Source organism: Panthera uncia (assembly GCF_023721935.1).
Source record: "Panthera uncia isolate 11264 chromosome D3 unlocalized genomic scaffold, Puncia_PCG_1.0 HiC_scaffold_8, whole genome shotgun sequence".
In the NCBI taxonomy this organism is placed as follows: Eukaryota; Metazoa; Chordata; class Mammalia; order Carnivora; family Felidae; genus Panthera; species Panthera uncia.
In genome coordinates this window covers 62,219,955-62,245,093 of record NW_026057586.1, presented here as the reverse complement: position 1 = coordinate 62,245,093, position 25,139 = coordinate 62,219,955, and the positions used below count along the sequence as shown (strand labels likewise).

At 40.5% G+C, this 25,139-nt stretch overlaps 1 protein-coding gene across 6 annotated transcripts in view; it reads right to left on the bottom strand.

The window, feature by feature from the left end:
• LDLRAD4 (low density lipoprotein receptor class A domain containing 4) overlaps positions 1-25,139 on the bottom strand; it is a 436,727-nt gene that overhangs the window by 43,738 nt on the left and 367,850 nt on the right. Inside the window, exons 1-2 of one of the 6 annotated variants that reach the window (XM_049620502.1) lie at positions 18,798-19,846; positions 11,735-11,875 (exon numbers count right to left, since the gene is read on the bottom strand). The exons of 4 other annotated variants lie outside the window; for them this stretch is intronic. The gene's annotated coding sequence lies outside the window, so the exon portion shown is untranslated. Of the gene's footprint in view, positions 1-11,734; positions 11,927-18,797; positions 19,847-25,139 lie in introns of those variants that run through there. One more of the 6 variants, XM_049620501.1, reaches the window with a different exon arrangement.

Sequence of the window (25,139 nt, the reverse complement as noted above, 5' to 3'; positions counted from 1 at the left end):
CAAAAGCAGAAACAATAAAAGTAGATACCTAGTAAGTATTTTAACAAAATTAAAAATTTGTGCATTAAGAAAAAGTGAAAAGACAATCCACAAAATGAGAGAAAATGTTTACAAATCATGTGTCTGGTTATATATCTAAAGTATATAAAGAATTTTTGTAACTCAATAATAAAAAGACAATCTGATTAAAAAATGAACAAAGGATCTATACAGACAATTTTCCAAAAAGATATACAATGACTAACAAGCACATAAAAAGATGTTCAGCATCATTAGCCATCAGGGAAATGCAAATCAATACCACAGTGAGATTCTACTTCCCACCCACTAGGATGACTCTAATCAAAAGATTGATAATAACAAGTATTGGTGAGAACATGGAGAAATGGAAACCCTTAAACATTGTTGATGAGAAAGTTAAAAGGTGTAGCTGCTGTGGGCAAGAGTCAGGCAGTTCCTCAACATTAATCATGCATTTACTATATGACCCAGCAATTCTACTCTAGGTACATAAACAAGAGAAATGAAAATATATGTCCACACAAAAACTTCTATACAAATGTTCACAGCAGTAACACTCGTGATAGCCAAAAAGTAGAAACAACTCAAATGTTCATCAACAAATGAATGGCTAAACAAAGTGTGGATATTTAAAAACATGTTTTTTAATGTTTTATTTATTTTTGGGACAGAGAGAGACAGAGCATGAGCAGGGGAGGGGCAGAGAGAGAGGGAGGCACAGAATCCGAAGCAGGCTCCAGGCTCTGAGCTGTCAGCACAGATATTTAACTATACAAAGAAATGAAGCCCTGATACATGCTATACCACATGGATGAACCTTGAAAGCATAATGCTAAGTGAAATAAGCCTGCCACAAAAGACCACATATTATATCATTCCATTTATATGAAATGTCTAAAATTGGCAAATGTATGGAGACAAAAAGTAGATTAGCGGTGGTCTAGAGCTGGGTGCCTGGGAGAAAATGGGGATGACCATTGATGGGTATGAGGTTTCTTTCTGGAGTGACAAAAATGCATTGATTGTAGTGATGACTGCACAACTCTATGAATATACTAAAAAATACTTAAATGTCACTTTAAGTGTGTGTGGGGGGATTACATGGTATGTGAATTATATCTCAATAATAAAAAAACTATGAAATGAAATTGTTTTATCATTAATGTAACTACCTAAAGTTTATGATTTTTGTATTTTCAGCTTTAATAATCAATGAGCTTGCTTTTGCAATTTTTGTATTGTGTCATTGTTTGTAAGCACCTTTCTAGGTGTGAATGATGCTTATTCTCAATGAATATAAACCTAACCAAAATATAATTATCAGTATATTTTTCTTCTTTAACATTAAATTTTGAAAAAACCAGAAACATCTATCAGGATAATGAGCCATATAGATCTAAGCAAGACATTGAGATAAATTTTCAGAGTGAATATAATTTTTTAATCTCCTCACTAGTATTTCAACATTAGTGTTTTCTTTGTTAGCCAGTGGTTCATGGTGGGTAGAAGTTAAACAGTATTAACTGGAATAAGTATCAACTGGAATCACCATGGTGGCTGGCAGTGTTAGCTGAGTGGCAGACGGGCCTCTAGAGGGACTGAGCCAGGAGCCACCTCCTTTAAGTTCTATTCCCACCAGGAGAGCTCATGGGCATATAGCCTTGTGTGAAGAGGGGAGATACAGGTGTGCACATATGAATATATGCAAATGCTAAATGAGGATGTTGATGGGAAATCAGGATATAAGAATGTTTGGGAAGAAAAGAAACATTTTAAAAGGCTGCCCAATGTTCCCATCCCCATACTCCTCTATTCTTAGGCCACAGGCCAGACACCTAGATGCAGGCTGAGCCTTCCTGTGGCAAATGATCACAGAGCGTCTCATATGTAACCATCTCTGGCAAAAGCCCTGTGAGGAAGAAGAGAAATCCATGCCTAGGTCAGCTCGCAAAAACCTCACAATCTTGCTGGGAACACAAGACTGGAAAACAACAATAACAACAGCAACAACAGAAAGGCAATTAGAAAATTTTAAATACTATTATTTTGCAAATAGTATTTCATATATTTAAAAAGACTTCTACATGCAGACTGTCACTTAATAAGGTTTTCAAATGTGAGTCAGATAACAAATTCATAAGAAATTGCTAGAACCTGAATCACTTCACCAAGATTTTGCTTCCTTCTACACCCCAACTAGGAACCATGACTTCTACAAGAAACTACAAATTCCTTCTAAAATACTTGTAGATTATATGTTTTACTTTTTTACACCCCCATTTCTCATCTCAGACTTCCAAGAGTTAAAGGCAACATTAAAAACTGAAGGGATAACAACACTCATAATTCTGCCTTGGAAAAATCATACCTACACTCTTCATTGTGTAAGATATTTCCTTAAAAGGGTTAAAAGCCTGGTTGACCACATAGCATCAAGAGACCAAGCTTGCAAGTAACAATATTTCCTATACACTCTACCAAATAATATTCATTCTTTGGCCTACAGCAGATCTTTCCATAAAAGCTGTATAAGACAGGTCATTCACTTTTCTAATAATGGTGTTACCCTTTTTCTGGCATCAGAGAGAAGGGAAGATTTACTGAGTCCATTAGGGCAGTCAGGGCGGTAGACTGCAACCAGCATTTAAAGAAATAGAATAGAATGGAAAATATCGGAGTGCACATAGCAAGGGTAAGTAAGCACTGTGAGACGGTTTGTTTATCTATAATAAGGATAAGCATGATGAGAAGGTGTGTTTGGGCTCTGAATGTATGTACCTGTGTTTGCATTGGGTTTTGATAGAAGATGTATTTCTCACTGTAGGTCAGGGTTGAAAACTTTGAAAGGCACTGGGTGAAAAGTAACTGACTATTCAAATATTTCATTTCTTCCCAATTAAACAGGGTAAATCATCTCTCTCAAAATTCCATTCTTCATCAAGAACATACTAACAAAACACTATTGAAGGTCTTTTTGAGGTTTGTGGTTGTAATTCAGAAGACTAACACGTGCACACTGGGCTAGAATCTGACCCACTACCTGCAAATTGTGTGTAATTCTGGATTAGTCACATAACCTTCCTTAGCCTCAGTTTCCTTATCTATAAAATGGTCATCCTCACCCCTAAATGCCCTAAGAGTGTGATAAAAATAAAGCAGTATGTAAGTGGCATATAATTATAAAGCACACATGAGTTCTCATTGGCCTCATTTACAAGTGATAGCTGAGTTCAATATTGGCTCCATTGTTCACTATCCTTGAATTCAACTCTGCACAGACTCTGTAGAGTGGTTGCTCTCAACTGGCTACAGATTTTATCACCTCGGTATTTTACAAATACCAATACCTAAGCCTCATCTCAAACTGACTAAATCGAAGCCCCAGAGGTGGGCTTAGGCATCTGTAATTTTTAAGGCCCCCCCAGGTGATTTTAGCAGCCAGGGTTAAGAAATACTGTCCTAGACTGGATTACTGCTATATTTTCCTTATTTTAAAAATTCAGTCTGCTGTCTTCCTCTTTCTATATATTCAGGCTGGCAGGCACTCATGTACACACACACACACACACACACACACACACACACATCCTTTTGGAATCATTCCTTCATATTGCAGCTGACTTCAGAAAGAAACAAAAAACTAAGGCTGATTTACTTAAACCTCTTCATTCCTATTCTAATTTACCTAGTAATGGTAAAGGTGAAACTCAAAATCTTTGACACCAAACCAATTTATATAATAAAATCTTTAATCTAGACAAATTATTGACTTGGACATTCTCAAGGAAATCTCCAAAGAGTTTTTTCTTATTTATATGGCATTATTTTAAAATTGTTACAAGAGAAAAGAAATGGAATTCTACAGTGAGTAAACAGTGGACAAGACTTGATTTCACTCCTTTTGCTAAGTTTACTCCCTTCCACCACACCTTTACCTCATTTACCTCACCTGAGATGGCCTTAATTCTTAAGGCACCTTTCCTTTTCTCCAAAACCCCTCTTTCTCCTCTGAGCTTCTTCTCTCCCTTTTGACTTTTTTTCATTTTATTATTTTTTTAATATGAAATTTATTGTCAAATTGGTTTCCATACAACACCCAGTGCTCATCCCAACAGGTGCCCTCCTCAATGCCCATCATCCACCCTCCCCTCCCTCCCACCCCCCATCAACCCTCAGTTTATTCTCAGTTTTTAAGAGTCTCTTATGCTTTGGCGTAGGAGGATGCTGGGCTCACCTCGTCCTGCTGATCGCTTAGATTTCACTCTCCCTTTTGACTTTTTATTTCTTTCTAACTTTCACTATGTGAAGTCTGATCAATCCCTGCAATCTAAGTCCTGTTATGCTCATGGCAACCCTGGATGTAATGACCTCCCCCCCGCCCCCCGCCCTCCCGGGGAAAAGATAGACCAAGGAGTGCTAGATGCTTATGGTCATGGCAACCCTGGATGTAATGATCCCCCCACCCCCACTCCAGGGGAAAGATAGACCAAGGAGTGCTAGAGCAGATGAAAGAGTCTCAGGAACATAACTATGGGTTCTGTTAGAGATGGAGTCAGAGACAGACATCTTCCCTCTGCAGCTACCTTGACTCAACTCTTTCTTGACTTCTGGGGTATATGTGAGTGAGCACAGCTGTGCTGCCATAATCCATCCCCCAAAAAAACATCAAAACAAGCTAGGCTGTCAGAAGAGTCCGTGGGAAGAGCAGCAAAAACTTTGATTCAAATAGAAGAAATATAGTTCCTGCAAACTCTCTCTGGGTCTCCACCAAGAATGTGCCAACAAAAACAAATACCTTCAGTCTCTCTGGATGAAGCTGAGTGTGTTGCGGAGGCCTGAGCTCCTTTTCTACATCTCATGAGCCACCACACACAGACAAAAACCCAAGCTGAGGAAGGCAACCTGCGGTGGCATCAAACTATCATTTCACTGTCTTTCTCCTACCACAGGTTATTTTAAAAAGATGAAAACATTCTGGAGGCAGGTACTAACAATAAAAGAAAAAAAGAAAAAAAGACAGAGGGATGGATGATTTAGCTGAGCTTCCTGAGTGCACAAACAGCTGAATGAGGGCACCATAATACATAAAATCAATGTTGTTGGACTCTGGGATTAAGGTAGCAGTTCCTCTGAAATAGGGTCAGGATATTTCCAAGGAACCAGTGGTGATCATATGATTCTTTGTGAGGGGATTATGTTGATAGCACAAGAACAATTCAGTCCTAAGAGTACAGAGGAAGTAGGCCTAAAATATGTCTTCTAAAACTGGAGCTGCTTATGGAAAACACCAGGTGAGTCTGTTGCAAACTAAACCATGGGGATACAACGTGCCTTTTGTTTCCTTACCTGATATGGTAAAACAACCAGATATATTATACTTTTCTAAAAAAACTTCTAAAGCAAGGGATGTAACTGAAATTTTAAAAATACTGCATAATTTTGATGATATATTTGAAAATATATCCCTTATTGAAACCCCATTTGTGAATTTAATACTCTGCTTAAAAAAGTGATAATAATCCAAAAATCTTCAGAAAATAAAGAAATCAGTATACAGATTTGTTTCCTAGCCCCCATAAATTATTATTTTATCTATAGAATCCCTGTGTAAAAATGTTCAGCTCGAACTGGTTCACTCAAAGAAACTCAAAATGATATTCAAATGGGTAATAAAAAGGAAGCATCTGCCAGGGATGAGAGAGAAGGCACAGGTGCAATCCCAAACATAGTGACACCACCTCTAGTGTAAATGTCACAGGGGTTTCAACCTCAGGCAGGAGTGAGTCTGTCTTTTCACAGTATTTTCATAAAGTTCCTCAAAGTGTCAGTGAGATAAGAGGACAAGTAAATTATTCTTGTGAAAATATTATTTCATAGACGAATGATGTTGGACTGTGTCCTCCTCAGGAACCCAGAAAATGATGCAACTTACAAAAAAAGCTTTCTCAATTCCAGATATGAGGTGTTCCTTGAATCTAAAATAAAGAAATTACTGGTAACTTAAAGGACAGCCATCCAATTTACATGAAACAGATCCAAGGTCAGCTATAATTATTCAAAAGTTATCTGGGGGCTAAATGTTTAAGGCTGAAAGTGACCTTGTTCTTTTTTTGTAGACACTATATAAGCTAAAAAAAAAAAAAAGGAAAAAAAAAAAAACAGACAAAGGATTTGATATGAGTAAGCAGGATTATGAATGGTAAAGGCTTGATCATAAACAACGGTTCTTGAGTATTGGAACCCCACTATGTACCTGACCTGGGCAGTGGCCCTAGAAAAAAAATCCAAGGACCTACAAATCTATACAAAGATCCAGCTATCTGAGAGAAGTTACTCTGCAAAACCTAACATCACATGTCTACTGGAGATGGGAAGGAGGGTTTTATAAGGAAAGGAAATAGTAATTGGAATTGTTTACCCTTCTGTGTCTTGAACCATTCCACCACCTTAACCTAAGTGTGGACCCAGGAATTACCAGGTCTTCAACTTGGTAATTGAAGGGTGGGCTGAGGTAATTGAATGTGGGTTTTCCTGTGAAGGATGATGAACAGTTGTCTGCTCTCAACAAAGGCCAGGACAGTGTGTTTCTCATATTCCATGCATCTAGCACAGTGCCTGGAACCTGGTGAGTGCTCAATAAATATATGCAAAATATATAAGCATGACACCACAGACAGAATTCTGGAATGGGATACCTAGGACAGTGGTTCTCAAAAGTGTGGTTCCTGGACCAGCAGCATTAGCATTAGCATCACTGGGAACTTGTTAGAAATGCAAATTTTCAGGCCCACCTCAAATTTACTGAATCAGAATTTCTGGGCATGGGGCCAGCAATCTGAGTTTTATGGACCCCTCCAGGAGACTGTAATGCATGCTAGAGTTCGGGAGCTACTGACCTAGGGGAGGCATGACATTTCAAGACAGAAAATCTCTAAGAAAATGAAAACAGATACAATGTTTTAATATTGCCACCTTCCTAGGCAGTTAGATTTCCCTAAGTCTTTCATTTACTATAACTCAACTGGCAACCCCTTTTGTCTTTTTGATTAAATATAGTGTAATGTTTCAGGGACACATACACGTACAGATCCACCCTAATTTTTTAGGCACTCAGACTGTTTCAGATTGAACTGTTTGAAAGTTAGATCCTTGAGTATTTTAGCGTGTTTGTGAGCAGACGTGTGTGTATGAGTGTGTTGATGTGTTGTAAATAAATATAGAATCAGAAAGTGTACAGTATCTTCAACTGACCTATTCTGAAAAACTGTATGATGAGAAACAATTTCCTGAAAGGGACTCTTGTAAAATTAACAATCTCGTCATGTGCTCTCTGACTTCCAATGAGACTACAGAGAAAATTATTGCTGTCTGGGAACAGACAGCCTCAGGGAAGCCCTTGCCTACATAAGACAGCCTTCCCCTATTTTCCTAAGTAGGGCCTCTTTTTATGTAGTTTTACTTAATGTTTTTTAGCAATCCACTATTTTAAATTAATACTGTGACTGAATCAATTGGTTCTCTCTCTAACATTTCTAATTTCTGCTCATTTCATATGAAGGTCTAATTTTTTCAAGAATTCCAGAGATGGGGTACCTGGGTGGCTCAGTCGGTTAAGCATCAGACTCTTGATTTCGGCTCAGGACATGATCTCACAGTCACAAGATTGAGCCCTGCATCAGGCCTCATGCTGAGGGTAGAGCCTGCTTGGGATTCTCTCTCTCCCCCACCTCTGCCTTTCCCCCTCTTTAAATAAAATAAAATTAAACATAAAAAAAAAAGAATTCCAGAGACAAAGATAAACTTGTGGACCATTCTATATTTTGAGTTTCTTTAATTTCCATTTTGACTCAGCATTCATTTTCATCTGCAATGGAGAATATAGTACTAACAGCCATGTTAATTAAAATGAATTTACAAAGAGGCTATTGAGTCAATATATCTTAATGATCAAAAGAAAACTCTACTTATGATCATACTGCATCCCTCCCCCACACTCCCCCACTCTATGTTACTCTGGCTAAGAGAATCAAGTAGTTCCTTCCATCATTTCAAAACCACAATAAATGTCACAGAAAAACTAAGGTCAGGAGGGCATTTAGGTGCTAGAGGAGGTAATGATAAATAATGCATTGGAAGTACAGAAGTAGCTTTCTACTTTAATTCTCCTACTTGCATTTTAGTTAAAGCAACTTGCCAGTTCATCTTTAGTAATTATTCTAATACATTTCATAATATTTTCATGAGACTGTGTCTGTTACATAGTTCTTTATTCTGTCACATCTGAAGGATATAAAAAGCATCCATCTATTAAGCCCTAGCAGATAAATAACACAAACTCCCTGCCCTGCTTCCACCTCATGCAGACAAATACATAATATGCAACTGAGAACATTCTGAAAAATTAAACTTTTCTTATTAGAAGTCATTTCTGCAAACTTCCTACTTGAAATCTTTAGGTTTAGAACATTCAAATCAAACACAGAAGCATTTTCTCTACATTGTAAATTTGAAAAATAATTATCCTTAGATGATATTATTTCCTTTCTTTTTACTTTGCATTGGCTGTTTTGTCTGAGCTCAAGTGATTCTCTTTAAAAAAAAGAAAGAACGAAAGAAATCAAACAAATACAAGGAATAAGATACTACTTAATATTTAGGTAGGGAAGGAGAAAAGGAGAGGGAAGCGGAGAGGGGAGGGGAGGAGAGATTGTGTGTGTGTGTATTTCAGGGCTCTGAGGCTTTCCTTACAATGGGACAACTGCTATCATGATCTGACTCACTTGGCTAGTAGAGAAAAGACAAAATACTGTGACTCGGAACCTTTCTTGGCTTCTATTCTTTACTAGGTACTTTTTTCAACGCCTAAATGACAGCAACTTTAGCCTCAAGGATTTTGCCACACTTTCAGTTTGTTTATTCACTTTAATTAATCAGTTATTCAGGTATTAGCTACTTTGTGCAGTATGAAGTATTTATGATAAGTTTTTTTAAGGGAAGAAGCAGGGTAAATCTGAGGTAAATCAAACCAAACCTCCATTTAGCAGAAAGTAAGTTTACAGGTATTAGCTAACTTTTAGCTCCTCTAGTTGATCTGTCGCAATGGCTTGGTTCAATGTTGAGATATTTTCTTCTAACACAGGGTTTATTATTCTGTAATATATTACCAGGAATCTGCAATCTCCACACAATTTAACACCAGTCTGTGTTAAGTAACAGATATTTTAGTTGATGTAGCAATTGTGCTTACATTTGGAGAGAATCTGGAAGAGCAGTTGTCTGCATCAGTAAAATTCATCACCAAAATTAAATGTTTTAATTTTCCTAATGGGCTTTAAAGGGGGAGGGAAACCAAATGTGCATTTGAAAGATAATCTCCTGGAAGAGGAAGTCTGTACAGAGGCTTAATCAAATCTGGGACAGAAGTTATGTTGCCAAAATTACTAATCATCAAAATGAACCTTCTTGCTCATTAGTGCATTAATACGTGTGGACACCCTTCACCTGGAGTGAGCTGCTAATCCCTGTGGTCAGACACAATCCGTTTCTTCTCCCTTCTCTTCACCTTGACATTAAAAGCTTTAAAAAGACCCCCTTTAAAACAAAACCCAGAAGGCACTGTTATTTACCACCGAAGATAATAAATTAATGCAGCTTACAGCATTTATGCCAGAATAAAGAAAGCTGGTAACAGATTTGTTCCTGATGCATTAGAAATGAGACCCTGTGACAAACTCCTGCTCTCTCTCTAGCAAAGCTGATGTATCGACTAGACAGGTAGATATTAGGTACTCAGGCTGTCTGGATGCTATGGAAATCGTGTCGAGTGCATTTGACCATCGGCAATGGGGCCAGACAAGCATGAGGCTCATTCTTATTCCAGCCAGGGAAGGGGTCTCGTCTGCATTCGCCTTTTCCCTGAAAGACTGCCATATTTGTCAGCTCAGCCGTGTGTAAGATAAGCTCTGTCCTAGTTATCGAATATTTCACCAGGCGGTAGAACCAAAGGATAAGGACAATCTAAATGCCCACGTAGGCAGGAAAGCTTCAGTGCTGTCAAGCCCAGCACAAAGCCTGAAGCCCGGACCAGAGGAAGTTTATAGCAGAAGTTAATCACTTCATTTGGAAGGAAAGCTCTGAGGGATTTGGACAATTATGATTTATCCTGGTTATATAATGAATCAGGAGACAGATTTTAAGGCACTTGCTGCAACATGATTCTCAGATATATTCTTCACTTTGTTCCCCACTACATGCTTTTAAATTCAATTTATCCTAAATTAAACATAACTAAAAGAAGTAGAGATATGTAACCACTGGTCCAGAGTTAACAAAGAACAGGTATGAGGAGAGATCACTTTTGCAGGCATCCCTCCTCCTAGCCACCCAATGGTCCATCCGTTTCTTAAAGCCTCATGAGTACCAGGCACGATGTTAGTCACTGATGAGCATAAGATGGACAAGTTCCTGTTCTTAGAGAAGCCTGGAGTTGCTGGGGACAGGGGGGGGCATAAAATGATTGTTAGAATCTAGGTGTATGCAGATATTACAGCCCAGAGTACGAACAGATAGGAAGTACCTAGCCGGTAGGAGGAAGAGAGAGCTGGGAGGATTCCTGGAGGAGGTGGCCATTAATCTGAGTATTAAGAAATAAGAAACAATTAGTCAGATGAAAGAGGGAGGGGAGAAAAGGACCAGATTCCAACAGAGAATGACTACCGTGAAACAAAGGCTTTGAGATGGCAAAGAGCACGATATTTCTGGGGCAACTCTAAGCAATGTGACATGGCCAGGGCATTACGACCAAGAGGCTAAACAAGGTGGATGCAGACTCCAGATCCTATAGGTGGGGGAGCTACTGAAGAGGGTGGGGTTATGTGATCCAGTTTGGGCTTCAGGTCAACTGAGTTCTATGGAGAATGTGCTGTGTGGGAAGTGGATGAGAGGAGGACAGGGTGATGGGTTAACAAGCCTAGTGGTACTCCAGGGAAGAGGAGATGAAGCCATGAGCCATGGTAGAGTGGGAAGAGAGGGCAGGTGGTCATGGAAATACACAGAAGTAGGAAGATAGGACTTGGCGGGAGAGGAAGAAGCAGGTGTCAAAAAGGACTCCTGGTTGTCAGAGTGTGGCATAAAGTGGTTACCAATTCAATTCTCTTCTCTCTCAGCATAATATTTATTAAACCCAGGGACACACCAAAACTGTGGAACTGAGAGGAGCCCCAAAGAAAACCACAGGCAAAGCCAGAAAACCATGATGAAACTTTGGCAGCAAGGCCATGGGGCAGCAGAACCCTGTACCGGGGCATGACCCCTGGCAGACATCTGTGATGGCAGAGATGGCCCACCCACAATGACTCAAGCACCCCTGGCACATGGTGGGCACATACAACTACTTGTTAAGAGAGTCAATGAGTGAGAAACCACATCAGTGGTCAAGCCACCTAGTCTCTTACTCTGTGTGTCTTTGGATAAATAACAATGTCTCTTAAAATCTCATTTCTCAGTTGAAGGTGGTAAAGATAAAATGTCCCCCCAAATACCTTAGGGGCCAAGCCGCTTTCTTTTTTTAGAACTCTAATAAAACTTACCATTTTCCCAACTTACTTAGGTTCCCAAGCCAGTTTTCTACGACTATTAACTAGATTCTAAGCATCTGAAAGGCAGTGCCTGAGCCACATCCTTCTCAGACAGTTCAGCATCCAAGGGCACTCACCAAACACATGGGAATCAGGAGAGCAGTTCTTGCCATGGCCCCAGGAACTGGGAGTCCTTCGGTGAGTTTGCCATCCTTTCTGTACCTAACACTGTCCTCAGCAAATGTAGGCAAACGACATTTCCTCTACCTATTTCAGAGCTGTTTTAGAAAAAATGAGATCATACAAAGGAAGTACTTTGAAATCTTAAGTTATATATATTTATAGGATTCGATGATATTACAGCTAGAGAAACTAGTTTTGGGATAGCAAATAGCCCACTCTGAGTAGTATTAAACCTTAGAATATGAACTACACTACAACTCACAGTCTTACAGTATAGGTAAAGTAATTAAAAATAACAATACAAATAAGAGAGCTCCTAAGCAGGAAGTGTATCAAGGTTTGATTTAGACACATGTTGAAATGAAGTGAGGCCACATGAGAGGTGGGCCATTTAGGGATAGAGCCCAGGGGTGAGCTGGTGAGAACATGGGCCCAGGCTGATGGCTGTTGCCCACCATGTTGTCTCAGGCATTCAGCCCAGGGGGTACAGGGTATTGAAACCCACATGTTGTCAAATGCCTCATCACACCCACTCACAGGAACCAAGTGGACAAAGTAGAAGAGCTGCATATAAGCTACTCTCCTCTAGGCCTGACTGCTGGTCTTAGGACGGACACCTGAGAAAGAATTACATTCGCTCTGAAATAGCATGCTCCTCTTGAGTTAATTCACATTCAAAGGGAGGTTTAGATGTAATTCTTTGATTGTGCAACTACCAGTATGCTGCTCAGAACACCCACACAGGGCTCAACACAGTACCCAGCACAGAAGAGATAGGGACACATACTCATCCCTTCTCCTTCTCTCCCCAGTAGCTTCACGCCCTTCAGGCAGCTCGAAGGTAAAGGGTGGTTGCTGGTTGCTAGGTGCTTCTGTGCCACACACTGTGCCAACCACTTTATGCCTTTTTGGTTTTTCTTTTCTCTTACTTTTGCCAGGATTCACTATGTACACTTCGAGAGAGGAAGATATTGAGGCTGAGCAGTATGTTACCTGACTAAAGATGCATAACTAGCAAGTGCCAGTGACTCAGTGACTCCAACCCTCAAAGGCCATGATCATTTCAGTGTGGAGTAAATCATGAAAAGATACATGCATTTTAAGAAAAGCTCTAAACTGTCAAATGGTGTGACCTGCCCTTTACACACATACTCACACACATGCATATGCTTGCACACACATGCACACAAGCATACACACACACCCGTGCACACCAGACCTAGTAAGCATGGCAGCCAGGCTCAGAGTGCTCAGATGCCAGTAGTGCAGTGAGTCCTCAGCCTCTGCCTACTCACACACTCACCAGTATGGCTTTGCAATTTTTATTTTTATACACCGGTTAAGTGTTTGGGAGCCAATAGAAACCACAGAACTAAAACTACCAGGTTCAAATTGCTGGACAAACTTTAGAAAAGGATGAATAGAAAATGAATGGTAGACAAAACAGAAGCTAATGCTAAGATGCAATTTTATAGCTGGATGATCTCTAGTTTCTTTTTATAACTGCACGAGTCCCTTTTTCATGTTCCCAGAGAGAAGGCTCCAAAGAATTTAGAAGAGTCTATCCAGAGAAGACAGAATGCAAGTAGCTCAGCTGTTTGAAATATGCTAGACTGTCTCCAGACAGTTTACTAGGGAGACAGAAAATGAGAGACAAGCCCCTGTAAAAACTGCACTACAAGAAAAACAGATCAGCAGAAACATATTACACAGAGCACAAATCCAGGTATTAACCACTTGGTAACCCTGTAGTTAACCAATTTCAGAACTAAAAGTTATGTGCTATATTAAAAAAAAAAACAACAACAACGGTGAACTTGTAATAATTGAGTGATGCTGCTTTTCTCTTTGCCAAGGGTTCCCTTAAAAACAGAACTATAGTTAAAGACATTTTAATGGTTTCATAAGCCAGGAAAATATAAAATCCTTGGTGACCATTATTAGGTCCAGAGCCCTGACTCTCTACAAGGCCATGATCCAGTCAACCAGGAGAAGAGATGAAGGGTGGTCAGTCCCAGGAGAGATCAAGGGAGGGGAAAGTCATCTTGTGCCTCTGTTAAGCAGCCGCTCCAGCACTAATCATCTGCAGGTTCCAGAAGAGTCCTTCCAATAGCTGAAGTAATGTTCCTGTCATCGTTTAAGCTTATTCCAAGAGCATCTTTGTCAGCAGCAGCCAACACTCACTGAGCACCCTCTTATGTTGTGTGCGGGGCGGGGGGGGGATGCTGGAGAATTCGGCAGATGGAGACACATCTCTGAGCTGGAAGACTCACCCACCAACCAGCTGGAGAGATGGTCCTATTACACCCCCAGGCATGGACAGCCTAAGGGACCGGGGATGACTGCAGAGGCTGGAAAGGGTGGGAAAGTTGAAGGAGACTGAGCAAAGGAATGGAGGCGGTTATGCACACAGCCATGCTGGGGGCCAGGCTGCCTTCCTGGAATAGCAGGGAGCTCAGGGGCCTGGGGTCTGGTGTGGAGCACCTCAGGACCAGGAGTTGGAACTCTATCCTATCAGCAGTGAAAAGATGCTGTCAGTTTTGGAGCAGGGGCTGGGGCATATGCAGCAGAGGCTAGAAAAAGGAGGCTGGTCAGGAGGCCCCTGAAGTCATCCTGAGGAAAGGTGTCAGTAGAAACAAGAAATTTATAAGCAAAGAATATGTGAAAGGCACAGCATTAATAACCTAGATTCATTTATAGCTAACATGTGGTGAACCAGAGGAAGGGAAGGGAGAGTCATAAGAGGCTTTAAGAAGGAACACTTGATGGGACTTTGCAGCTCACAGTGTCCAGCACCAGCTCTGCACAGAGAGGAAAGTCTAACTCTTGCCAAGTACATATGGCCCCCAGATGATGTACAGACAGACTGCAATTCAAAAATACACACAAAAGTTATGTGGAAATGGGAACTAATTTCTCTGTAGAAAAAAATATATCACAAACAGTGGAGTGGTGTCCAGGATATGTCACAAAAGTCTCTATGATCCATATGTAACTGAAATACATGCTAAAGGCAAAGGTGGCATTTCAGCGCTATTATACATAGAATTTTCGATGACTTTGCCTGTGAAGCCAAATCTAATGTTATCATGTCTCCATCAGCTTAAACTTCAAATTCAGGATGCCCCAGGAATAGCTGAACTATATTGGCATCTGCCAGCCACAGCAATCAACAGCCAAGAGAATGCCCTTCAGCCATCATGTGGAGATAAGGAATTCTCTTCCTTTCAGCCATGCCAGTCATTCATGAAGCAAGAGGTCCCCCCAGGCTGGGAGAGACTGGAACACTCTGGGCTTAGTGAGTGGGGAAGAAGTGATTTCCTGTTAAAAAGGAACTGGCCCACTTAAACACTTTCCATACACAATCAGAAGACTATACATAAAATCAAATGACTATAACTTAATAATTCCTTCTTTTGTATGCATTTTCTGTGTATTTCTCACATTCATAACTCACCACTATCATTTTAAGCACACAGTATTATATCACCAACTCACAGCAACTTATGGTCCACTGTGATCCTCGGCTCAAAAAAAGGCTTGGACAACTTTTAAACTGGTCATTGTATTTTCATGAGTTTTATTTTGATCTCTTGTATTTATCCTCACTGAATTTCAGCTTGTGTTTCATCCCATTAGAAACCAAAAGTTGCTCCAAGCTAAATAGATTACAGTTAGTTAATAAGCCAGCATCTGCATCTTATTCAGCTGCTTTCATGGCCTGCAATACATATCCATAAACACTATGTATCGCTATCACTTCTCCCAAGGGGGGACTGTATCCTCTTCCTTTGAAGGTTAATACTTATGTGTGTTTCTTCTTTCCTATATAGCAACCCCCTCCATCCCCACTCCAGTTCATTCTCTGGTATCTAGACCCACACACACAAAACACTATCTGGAGAAGGGCAGTGAAGAAGAAGGTAGTGGTGATGGTGGTGGTGGTGGAGGTGTTGATACGCTGTCTGGAAGGTCACAAGATAAGAGTAGGAAGTCATTCTCATCTCCTGGGAAAAGCAGGGTCTCAGATTAGGTTACCTACTTTGGGGCACATTTTCAAGGTGTTCCATAGGAATAGAAACAGGTATGAAAATTAGAAAATATAATAATAGCAAGGTAATCATTTCTCAAAAAGATGATACAACCAATTGCTTTATTTAAAAAATGGCACCTAATTGAGTATACAGCAGGTGCTTTAAACTGAGAATCCATGGATGGGCTTTAGAAGTATGCAGACCTCATAACTATATATGAAACTTGGTATATTTGCATTTTTCTGCGTTGAGAGTGGTTGGCCTGTGTCACATTCTCAAAGGTTAAGAACCACTGGATATCAGAGATGGATTCCCTCCACTCAATCTCCTTCCCCACCAATAAGGAGCAGAAAAGCACTGACCTTCCCCTCCTCATTCTCATTCCAGCCTCATTTGGGTGTGGAAGGTATGCAGAGTATCTACTTAAAGATAAAAATGGTAGCTCAACTTTAGAGATAACAATAGAAGAGCCCATCCATGATTTAGGAGTAAGTAGAAATCTCAGGATAAAACTATGCTATGTCATTACTGGTTTTTTCACCTAGAAAGTAAGAGTCCATTTTCAGGTAACCTGATTTTGTTCCCTTAAGAGGTATGCCTCACATAGTCAAACTATATTAGAATTAGCCTACAGCAAATCAATTTGCAACTGATAATGCAGCCGGTAGTTTTCTGTATTAAAGTTCCATTTTCTCATTAAAGAGAATTTGTATAATGCTAGAGATATTATATACGAAAGCTTTCTTCTTCCTTCACTTTTTCTCTTTCCTTCACTATCATTAAGAATGAATTCACATTTTAGATTTTAGAGAATAAGAACATCTTCATTTCTTATGTTTTCTCTTAGGATTCTTCTCAAAAATTGCTCTTTTTTTAAAATTACAGTCAACAGAATCATAACTCACTCTGTTCATATTTCTAACTTACCACATTAAAAAGACTGGACTCAGCTGAGCAAAGCCTTGTCACTGACATCTCTAGGTGTTCCCCCACAGCCAGCAAACCAATTTCAATGCAAGCCACTCCGAGACAGTACTGCAACTGCAGAGTAGCTAACTCTCAATTCTCAAAGGCTGGTGATCATGCCTTTCTTTGTCCATTACACAACCACTGAAATATTAGTCTCATTTCCCAAAGTAATCAAATTTCTTTCCAGTCAATGCAGGCATGGAACAGCATGCCCAAGAGTTTACTTTCCTGTTAAGAATCCTGTTTGTGTTTACTATCACATCTGCCTCAAATTGCACGGGTTGAAACTTGCAGAAATAGGAATCCAGTCTCATGTAAATTCAGACACTTAAAAGAAGGCTAAACCACAAAGCAAAACAAAAATGCCACCAGGATTTGTTAAATGTCAGGTCAAGACATCCAATAGTATTTTAAAAATGTATACTAAGGATTCCTTTCCACAGGAAACAACATATTGTTTTGCTTAGTGTTGTCAATTCTTCCTCCAAAACCATGTCCTCGCTGAAAGCAAGGAGGCAGGTGTCCCTAAGCAGTGCTCATGGCCTTCCTCTAGGCCTCCCTCCTGAGACCCCAACACCACACTGTGGGTATCGCTCACTTAACACTCCACCTTTCACTGCCACCAGATTTTCCCCTGCTTCTGCCTTGGATAATGATTTAACTCATCATGTGTGTTTGTTCTCTCACCCAACAAACTGTAGAGCTCTGACAAAGGGCTGAGGAGAGTGCCACAGATACAGCAGATAATCTAGTCTGTTTAGTGAAAAGAGGATGAGGATTTGATTTGCCTAACCCTAGACAGCATTTGTCATCCAACTTATAAGCTTAGTTAAAACAATTTTTAATTTCAATCAGAAAGGTTTAACATCAGAATATTAAAATGTGACATGTGACATGGCAAACATTAAATGATGGACTTATAAACTAGGGCAAGAAATTGGGCAAGGAATCTACTCTCTTGACACCTGCAATAACTTCTAGGAGACAAAATATCCTCTCCAGAGACTTTCTTCATAGTAACCCTCCCTTTAAATGTTTCCTTTGTATTTCTGGGAGTTTTTCTCATTTTAAAGTATAATCAGTGACTCAGCTGGGGAAAGAGACAAGTGGGATGATATATCATATCTGTTTCTTCTGAAAAAGCTCTGTGCTCTAAGGAGATGTTGTATGGGGACAAGAAACAAAAAGGGAGAGGTCTCTAACACAAATATTCCCAACAAAGACACAAGCTCTGGATTCTTACCTTTCAGCTACTGTCAGAATCCAGTAGAATCTGATTCAAAAGAAGCGGGAAAGTCTTTGTTTCTAAAACTTCACAATAATCTGTGAGGAGGTTCTGAGAACACTTGCCACACTGGGACCCCCTTCTAAGTTCTGGCATTTCAGAGGGCCAACCCAGAGCAGTGATCTGGGAAGTGCTTGCACCTAGTACCAGAGCTCCATCAGCATCAATGCCCAGGACTCTCAGGCAGTAAGGACAGTGAACCCTGAGATGGCAAAGTGTGAGTGAGAGCCACAATACTCTGCAGCTCTGCAACACCTTGTACAGGAAACATTTATGGAGGGCTTAGATATCAGGTGTGGGTTGGGGAACAAAGATGAACAGAATGTCACTCCTTCCCCAGAGGAGCTAGTGCTGTGGTAAGGAAGATGTCCAGGTGGATGGGTTGCAATGTGACAAGACTCTAAACAGCACACTGTGGACAGTGGGGAGAGGAGCCACTCTACTTGGGGTTGGAGACAACATGGGAGAAGTGCTGCCTTGGCTGGCTCCACCCAAGAGCTGTAGTCCAGCCACATTCTGCTTTTTTCCTACAATACTTATTAATAATACAAAAATAATCATGTAACAGGTAAACATAAAAGATGATAGAATAGCCATTATTAAACTTGATAATAGTTGGACTTTTGCAAATCTGGTCATATTAAAGCCTTCTCAATTGTCCAAGAAGTGAGCATTACAAATGACTGAAAGATACAGACTTCTACTAGGTGATCAAGAAATTAAGCTTACTTCGATGTCTTCATCAACAGGCCAAAGAGTCTCCATCCCAGACTACACATGAAGCCCACAGACCTCAAAGTGGTTATAGATGTTGGCCTGGAAAAGATGCAGCTTCTCTTTCATGAAGTTCCTGACCAGAAAATAATGAGATGAGGATATGACATGGAGCATGTCAACTATAACATATCTGGCTTCTCTTCCCTCCAGGAAATCTAAACCTGCGGTCTCACCTTCATTACCCGAGAAAGTTCTAAACACGTGAAATTGAATCTGCCATCAGTCTTTCCACCATGAGTTGGCTTCTCTGACTGTATTCCTTCCACCAAAAACTATTCCTCCCCAATCTAACAAAAAAATGAATTCCAATCCAATGTTCATTTGCTTACAGTGTATGTAAGCAACATACATCCACTCTTGTGACCTCTCACTGTAGCCCAGCATATTCCTAAGATTTCCAAGAAAAAACTGAGAAAAACTTTACAGGAGAAGCACTGTGGAGCAAAATTTGCAAAACAACAATTCCTTCACAATTGAACAGTGCCCTTCCCAGTGTCCTGTAACAAGCACCCTGTACAGGAAGGAAGAGCTCCATCCATAGAGCTATCACACAAGCATCCCAGACTTCACTGGGAATTTGCAAATTTTATTTGGGCTATGTTGCACCCTCTGTTCTCCTACTGTTAGGACAGGGAAATGCAAGGCCTTCAGATAGAACACTCACAGCTGGTATTAGTGAAAAACTCCCCATTATGAGAGTTCATGTAAAAATGATCACTTCTGGATGAATAACAAGCTACCCCAAAACACCACCTGCCGATTACCAGGATTCAGTGGCCCTAATTTAGGTAAAAGATAGTAAACTCTGGGCATTGAGAAACATTAGCAAGAGGCATGACTTAGAAATCATAAAACAACTCCAAGCACATCAACTTTGCTCCCACTGACTGTTCCCTTCTCTGCCTTCCTCTGGGGTCTCTTACTCTATGTGCACTGAAACACAACAAAAGATTTAGAGAGCCTCTTGACAAAGACTGAAGGATACCTAAATCTTCTAAGGCAAACACAAAATGAGTATAAAGGCTGAAGGGTTCTCAGAATCTCCTTCTGTTCCAAGCCCAGGTCTGCAAGCACTGTCATCTACATTCAGATCACCATTCAGAGTGCAGGAGCTGAGGGAATTCACAACTAACCTTCAACAACTACAGAATGACAGCTGGCATAGATGGTAGCCAGAGGGAGGATGTGATGGGGGACTGATATCTTCTGATATTTGAAATCCATCATAAAAAACTGTAACTTTAAGCCTATTTCACTATACTCCCAAACAGTTAAAATGATGGCTGAGCCTAAAGAATGAATCCTGTATATTCTTCACCCATCTTAACAATGATTAATGAATTCATTCTAGTTTATGAATCATTGTTCAACTCTTTTCAGAATTTTGAGCAACACTGACATGTGAGCAGTGTCAGGCAACCTTGAACTACCCAAAATGATCACCTATCATTTTAGAAGAACACATTTTCTCTGACTCTGGTGAAGATTATGCTCAGGTGCTCATCTCATTGGCTACCAGAGACAGCAGTAGGCATAGAGTGGGCATGGAAGAGGCATGGCTTCTTGGTAATCCCCCCACACAGGGAACTGCGGGTGAAGGTGGCAGAAATAATACTTGCTTTATGGGGTCATGTTCAGCTTCATGTGCTTTATATAGGGTCCTTGGCAGTGCTGTGAGCTTCAGGGAAATGGAAGCTCTGTTTCAATTTAGTGCTTCTCGGCTTTTGATAGCTTTCTGAAGGAAAGAGAAGACATGCTTACTAACTCCACACTTCAAAAAGGCAGCCCAAGACTGTACCTTATGGTCACCAGGGTAGTGCCCACCTCAAAGCAGTCCTGGGCACAGGAGACCTGCCAGACCCCGTTTACCTCTCCAAGTACAAAATCAGGAAAATGCCCTTTAAATGTACCTAGAGCTATGCTGATCAATGGCATGTCTTCACTCATTAAGTTCCCAGTTAAGAAGTTGCTTGGCCAAAGCCACGCCACTTCCTTGCTGCCAGATTCCTGCCATTCTCCACCACTCAGTAGGCAGGAAGGCACCTGGCAGAGCCCTGAGGGTGCTGTGAGCTCTCCCATCCTCACTGGAGTCTTTGCCTCTCCCTGGCTCCCACGATAGCTGATGTCTGGGTTCCCATCTGGCAGCAGTCTAAGCAATGAGCTGCAGGACAAGGTCATTATATCCTAGACCATGTAGCGGCATTTTTACAAGACCCAATGCTTAGGGTAGGGCTGACACAAACACACACAGAGCCAAATTTCCACTTCCTATTGTTCAGACCCTCTTGGTCATGTGTCTGTAATTCTTTGTTGTACGACATAAAGTATTATGAGGGTCAGTTTGCTGAGCAAACTAAAATGTCATCTTCTATCACAGCCTTTTATCTTTGCTTCAGTTAGACTGAAAATGCCCTTCAAGGGCCTAATGATCTTTTAGAAAAGAAGAAAAAAAAAACACCTGCAAAATAAAATACCAATCACCACTTCCATCAACATGCATCTCTGAAGCCCTGCAGCTTAACTGTGATGGAGATCAGCTGTCTTGACTCATTTATGCATAACAAAGAAAACAAATAAATAAAAATAAATACTACATTATTCTTCCAGGAGAATTTAATACAATTCAACCAAATTTTGGCACAATTATCAGTTATCATCAAAAGAGAAATTAACTCAAAGTATTGCTAATCATTTAAAAAAATATTTCTTCTTCGAAAGACATAAAAGAGATTCCTTTTAAAACAAGGTGAACATAAGCAGAGTCCAACTTATGGATTAGATTGGTTCCCAAAACTCAATTATAATTGACTTATCCTGCAACTGATAAGCATTTTTTTTTCTGTGGAAACAAGAGTACAATGAATTATTCCTTTAAAAGGTTAGTTCTGTTGCTAAGCTAATATTTCAGTCACAAGTCTGAGACCCTGTGCCTGTAGGAGGAGAGGGTGGCCAATAGAGGGCAGAGGTCAGGGAAAGAAGCTTCTGGGGCTGAGGAGCATGAGCTGAACATTTCAGTGGCAAGGAGGAGGGAAGAGGATACTTTGGCTTCTATGACGTGCCAGGCTTCTTAAATGAAAGACCTTACCTAACATGAGCATCTCAAGGGAATAAAGCCTCTAACAATGAATTACTGTCACAACTTCTCTTACTTTCCTATGACCATTTTTTTTCAAATTATGCATTTGCTCCTGTTAATCTGCTGAAATCAATCCATTCATAAAATGTTTATGAACTGAGTGCCCATGAAGAGAATTGAGCAGAGGGTGTAGGGTGAGTGGAGCTAACATCTCTTAAGACTGAGGTACTTACCAAGGTGGGGTACAAGAGCCTTTCCATGTGTCCTTTCATGACAACTGTGCAGACTAGGGATGCTTATGCTCATTGGATAGATAAGTTACCCAAGCCATAAATTTAAATAACTTGACTAAGATAAATCAGACCTCACTGGCCTCCAAACACATGCTCTGTCTACTACAACCTGTGAACCCATAATTGTAATTAAGGTCATAGGTCCTGATGTGGCATGAACTTCTCTGGCTTTAATTCCTCCCTCCTCTTCCTTCTTTGGCAAGATGGGTGCACTGCCTAGCCTCTCTGGTCAGGGTTATATGATGACCTCCTCGTCATGAGATATTTGCAGATGTGTTTTATAGGGCTTCTAGAAAGGATCTTTAAAGGAAAGAGGTATCATTTTAGACTTCTGCTCTTCCTCCGTGGTCCAGCCCACAATGTGGATGTCATGGGTGGTGTTTCAGCAGCAATCCTAGACCATGAAGCAATCTTAAAGTTGGAAGCTAAGTGCAGAGGGGGTGGAGCCAAAAGAAAGATCCTGGGTCCTGAAGGACTTAGTGGAGCTACTCTACCACTCTACCGGCCCCATGCTACTACCTTCATCCAGAATTGTTTTTAATGTGAGGGAAAAAATGCTTGTGGTTTTAAGGCACTACAGTCTGTTACTCACAATTCCTGATAGCTATATACAATATAATAGCAAATCCATAGTGTTATAATTGTATTAAATAGCTACATATCTTCAAGAAACCAAGACATTTTCAAGCTAGAGTTCAAAAGTAGCAGTTACCATTTTGTTAATCTCATTTTAAAATAAGCAATATTCTAATATTTTTGGCCAAAAAAGTTCTCATAGTTCTATTTTAAAGGGAGAACTTTCTTTATTCTACCAACATAACAATTATGACCAGTAAGATGAATAAAAACCAACAGAGAAAATTGATCTGCATTGAGGAGAAAGAGAAAAAAGGAGCCCAGAGAAAACTGTTGGTTTGGTGTTAATAGTCTCAAATATTCAGAGAATTTCAATGCTGAGAAAAAGGTTTTTAAAATCTGTAAACAATTCAAGAGTTTTTTTATTTTTATGTACGCAGTTGGATCTTTTGCAAAAGCTTAAATTCCTTAGGGCTCCTGTGATGCCAGATGAAGACAGTGTCTCTGCAAGCAGGCCCTGTAGGGCCAGCCACACACGTGGTTCTTCCACTCCTGAGTAACTAGGAAGTTGAGCAAAATTAGCTATCAGGGCTTCTAAGCCAATAAGCCCCCACAGGTTAAAAGGCCTCATTTCCACTTTTAGTCTATCTCCAGGAATTTCAAGCAATTCAGATACCTCTGAATTAGGAATATATGAGATATATACTTTTCTTCCTTAAGTGTATTTATCTCAGCTGCACCCATGAAGGCTTACTATACTCACAAAAGTGCATGTCACAGCTAAAACAGTGAGGCTGCATGATGGAGGAAAATGCTTACTATTGACCAAAAAAAACCATAACAACATAAGATGAAGAAAAGGTCAGTGAATCCAAATTAGGAATAATCCTAAGAAGTGTTAGCAGTGTTCCTTCCCTCATGGAATATGGACCAGGCTTGGGCTTGGATTTTGCCTACTTCCTTCACATTAGCCATGGGACTTTGGGCAAGGTACTTAACCATGCTGGGCTTCAGTGCTCTCTTCAGTTCAGTGAATACAGTAACATTCTTCAGAGGGATACTGAATTGATTAAATTCCCAGCACAGTACTTAGCACACAGCAAATGTTCAGTAAATCTAAGTACTTTTCACTTTCCATGACACTTTCATACCTTTTGGGCAGATGATTATAAATAAAACAAAGCAAAACAAACTATATATATATATATTTTTTTTTAATCCTCCCTTCTTTTTTTGGTGGGAGAGACTCATGTGTCAAGGATAGTATATATAAAACCATAGTATAAAACTACATCAGTTATTTTCACAGGGCCAAGACACACCTGTCGTCATTTAACACCTAACAAGCATGCCAGACCAGGCACACTATACTATCGAAAATAAAAGACAACTCAAGCCCATCATGCCAAGCAGGAGACAAATGTTGGGTTCCACTCTAGTACTGCATTTCCCTCCAAGAGACAGGGAAGAAAGTAGCCACAGAACACCTTTTTTCACCTTTCTCAATGGCATTCCCTATGATTGCTTCTACACTGACTGGAGGTCCCTGCCTGAGGTTCTTCAGTCTTATTCCCCAAATGGGTGTGACTATTAAAGCTCCACGTCTAGGACACCTGCTCCTTCCTACAGATGCCACACTCCTGGGAGCAGGGATCGTAGAGGTATATTTCTGTATCCCTATGGTCAGACAGTGCCTGTATAGAGAATATTCACAAGTCAGATCTGCTGAATGAATGAAATGACAATTGACAGGTCGGAGTGCAGACCCAGGGCTGCTTTTTAAATGCTACATATAACGTCATCCTATTTTTCAGGGCCACATCCAATCAACACTGATGGAATTTTTCCCGCTGCTACAAACACAAATCCTTTAAGGCTCCACTTGAAATGTGTGACCCAACAAGTAAAGATGAGCTCTGTCCTAGGAGCTATGAAAATAGAAAATACTGAATTTTCCTCTCCTCACCCAAAAATAAGGTATAGGTACTGGATTCTGCCATCAGTGAGTGCAACCATTTCTTTCCCTGGGCTGAGAAAGGTTCTCTTCACTGCATGAACCACAATATCATCCCTTGTGTTTGTTTTCCTGTTGATGTAGGAGTGTGAGAGGGGAGCAAAGAATGAGTATTTCAGTACAGCTGGGCTGGCTCCCTCCATAGGCCCAAGACCAGGTGCCAGGACAGCCCAGCTGTGAGGGGCAGCTCATGCCAATGTCACGACCCCATTACTACAAGAGACTGTTATTTCCCACTGCTGGGAGACAGCAGGCCCTGGCTGTGTGGCTGGGGATCTGTAGTCCCCCTCTGTCCAGCACCCTGGAGGGCTGCCCAGCTGTTCTCAGAATGGCAC